Source organism: Sciurus vulgaris (genome assembly GCF_902686455.1).
Source record: "Sciurus vulgaris genome assembly, chromosome: 5".
Classification (NCBI taxonomy): Eukaryota; Metazoa; Chordata; class Mammalia; order Rodentia; family Sciuridae; genus Sciurus; species Sciurus vulgaris.
In genome coordinates this window covers 122,093,815-122,097,440 of record NC_136465.1, presented here as the reverse complement: position 1 = coordinate 122,097,440, position 3,626 = coordinate 122,093,815, and the positions used below count along the sequence as shown (strand labels likewise).

At 37.1% G+C, this 3,626-nt stretch overlaps 1 pseudogene across 1 annotated transcript; it reads right to left on the bottom strand.

The window, feature by feature from the left end:
- Positions 1-763: 763 nt before the first annotated feature.
- Positions 764-1,912, bottom strand: LOC306660648 (ribosomal protein uL30-like; annotated as a pseudogene). The gene has a single exon. The product of its transcript is annotated as a ribosomal protein uL30-like (transcript).
- Between the last annotated feature and the right edge of the window lie 1,714 nt (positions 1,913-3,626).

The following is a 3,626-nucleotide window of genomic DNA, read 5'->3' as shown; positions in this document are numbered from 1 at the left end:
TAGAAGGTAAGATTTATGTACAACTTATACAAGGTCTGATGAACAGTGCCTTTGGGAAAGGAATTGCTCTTCTATCTTCAACATTTTCACAGAAAAGCTTGGATAAACCCACATTTCACAAGGAAATAAGTGTTCCCTTTGAGGAGACAGTCTCATTTATCACTTGTGGTTCACTCAAACACGAGGAGTTTGGATATGAAAATATGACTATGTCCCAAATGTGGATATGTTAAAGCCTTGGTCTTCAAAAGTGCAGGGATGCTAGTGGGGAAATCGGTAAGGAGAGATTTAAGAATGTATGAAACAGAAGTTAAAGATAATGGAAGAAGCAGGTACAAGTGGTGCACGCCTGTAATCCCAGTGGCTTGGGAGGCTGAGGCAGGAGGATTGTGAAGTGCAAGGTGCTAAGCAATTCAGTGAGATCGTGTCTCTAAATAAAATACAAAATAGGACTGGAATGTGGCTCAGTGGTCAAGTGTCCCTTGAGTTTATTCCCTGGTACCACAAAAAAAAAAAAAAAAAAAAAAGAAAAAGAAGGATAATGGAAGAGTAAGCTTACAGATACATGGTGGGTTTTTCACGTGGCAGTTAAGTGTTCATTTGAGTTTTGTGAGAAAAACTATAGCACTATAATTGTGATACAAGTTTGCCTGGCTGTGTGACTGAATCCATTCCACAACATTCTTTTTCAGAGTTCAAAAAGCTGTTGTTCAAAAGGTGGAACATGGACTCAACAGAGACAGAAGAGCACAGTTTTGTACTTTTCTTCCTAAGTATTTCAAGTCTTTTCAAAACAAGACTCTTGGGATCTCTAGATTCAAGTATGCTCCTAGACTTGGTCAACTGCTACAAGTCTTAGGGAGCCTTGTATACATGCTTGGGTTACTCATTCACCAACATTAAACCCCTGACAAAGCAGGACTTCTTTCTCCATGGCATGTGTTGATTTCAGAGGCAGAGGTGGGTCAATGTAGGAAACAATGGAATTTTTCCTTGGAACTTGTCTGTGATGACAGGTGCCTGCCATGATCATAACTACTGTCTCTTCCCCAATCCCTTCCTTCCATTTTCTTAAGGCAGAAAATAATCTTCTCTGAAGATACTTGATAACAATTCCATCAAACAAAAACACGTGCTTCCAATGCACTGCTTTCAGATATTCTGGGTTTAGTTCAGCTGGCAGATGAACTGATTGATGCATTCACCCCAATAACCAGGTAGGTCCATCTCCTTAAGGAAGCCCACTCTATTTTTGGTAGCATGATGGGCCACAGAGAGATGGAAAGGGCACAAGAACCTGGAGATCTCCCAGAAATACTTCCCTGGGAAGGCAATTTCATGAATGAGATCTTCCAGACAAGTGACATCAAACCTTCCCAGGTGCTCCTCAATCACTGTGTTGTTTGTCAAGGGGATGGTCTTATTCTTGATCCTTGCTTGTCCAGTTTCAAGATGAGTTCCCAGACAGACTTCAGATTTGTAAATCCCCAAGTCACATAAGGTTCTATTATCCGTAGCATTTATAGACTTTGCGGGGTGTCTTTAAAAAGACACCACTAAATATTTTCTTCAGAGGAAGTCTTGCAATGGTCCTCTGCACCAGCAAACTCACCCCACTAATCCTTTGGATGCATACAACAAAGTCCAAGGAATGTTTATCAGGCATTTCCAAAGCATGAGGTTTCACTTCTAGTCATCTGACACGCACTTGGTCACGTTTCTTCCGCCAGGAATCACGTAGGAATGATTCCAGTGAAAATCTGAACTATTTTCCTTTTCTTTCCTTCTTTGCCAAAAGCACTTGCTTTGCCTGGGTAGCTTTGAGGGCCTGATAAGCCTTCCTCTTTTTCAGGGGATTTTCTGGAACCAGAGGGATCTTTTCCCTTTGCTCTTCCTCTACCATCTTCCCAGAGCTGCGATTACTTCACAACATTCTTATGAACAAAATGGAGAGTTGGTTTCATTAAGAGCTAGAGTGTTCTAGAATGCTTTTGGTGTTGTTTTGTTGTTGCAAGGAAGTGAAGGATATTTGCAAACAAAAAAAATTCATAGTACAAATTTAAAGCTGTCTACATTTTATTGACTTGAATTTTGCTGTCAGCTGAAGTTACTAAATTAATATGGGTAAGCAAAAAACTAGTACTAGTACTTCAAATTGTGATTCTCTGAAAGAAAGTATTTAAAAGGAGAAATAAAAATGTGCTACATAGCTAATTACCTGTACTGTAATAATGTCACTTAGTTGGAGAAGTATTAGTATTTTCTAAGTTATAAAAGTATGTTCTGAATGTCCCTACATGGGTAAATCCTCCAGGATTGTTAGTTCTATTATGTCCCTGGCACATTGATGAGATTTCCTTTATTTTTTCTCCAAACACTTAACTTTTAAAGCAAAACACATTTTTCTACATATTTTGGCTGTATTTATCCTTGATCTTTGTTTACTTAAAGCTATATCCGCATATCTAGTTTATTCTTGTTAGTGGACACCAACAAAGTTGCAATTTCATGGAAATTAATGTTGATTAAAATGGATTTTCTATCATTTATATAGGAAAGACATGATACATAATTGCTCGTAAAATTTAAGCAGCAGTGGTGTGTAAATTGATTTCTTTAAGAGAAATGTGCTGTTTTAAGGTCACTATTTCATACATGCATCATTTATTACCCATGGTGACACTATATTGCCTATTCAAAGTTATCTCAAAGCCAGAAACAAATAAAGAGCTAAGCCTAAACTGGTGAAGAATGTGGTTTATTAGCATTTTTACAGATTCGAGTAAAGTTTCACTAAATAGATGCACATGGGAATAGTCTTGAATAGATAATTTTCTGTACATAGCTTTCATTGTAGGATCAAGGATTATGAATTTCACAGCCTAGACAATGTTAAATTTATTTTCTTCCAATTGCACATATACATTTATTTCTGAGTTTTATGCAAAAATTAGCTACTCTATATCATATGCAAATGTTTCTCATGCCTATATTATAATTAGAAAGTGGAATCAGAAATCAATGTGTAAAATTTGGAAACAAAAAAAAAACCTAATACATTCTAGAATTTACTCACATATCAAAATTAATTGTGAAGAAATGCTGTATCTTTATTGAAATTCACACATCTATTGAAAGTAGTGACTATAATTAATAAACCTTGACATCTGTTGGTAATGAAGTGCTATAAAATCGAGACATTTTAAGATATTTTTTACTTGGAAAAAGATTATCAGAATGGGGCTGAATTCAGTCAGTGTTAGGGCGGACAAACTCAGGGAACTTTAGAAACCCAGACAGGTCTGTTGGGATAGGAGAAAACTTAAGAACAGGTCCTTCCAAAGATGATTCCTGGAAGACTAGCAAGGAAAGCAGAGTCAACACCGAAAAGCAAGGTGCCAAGAAGTTGATTTAAAATATGAAAGCTCTGGTAGGGAGCAAAAATCAGTATGCAGAATTCAGAATTCATTTCTTCAGTAAACCTATGGAACTTGCGGCCCATGTGCCACACACTCAGTTCCTGGAGGTACAGCACTGAAAAACCCATGGCCACATTTACATTCTAGTGAAAGGAGAGACAATTAAGAAATAAATATAATGAAAAAGTAACACGGGAAAGTGATGAG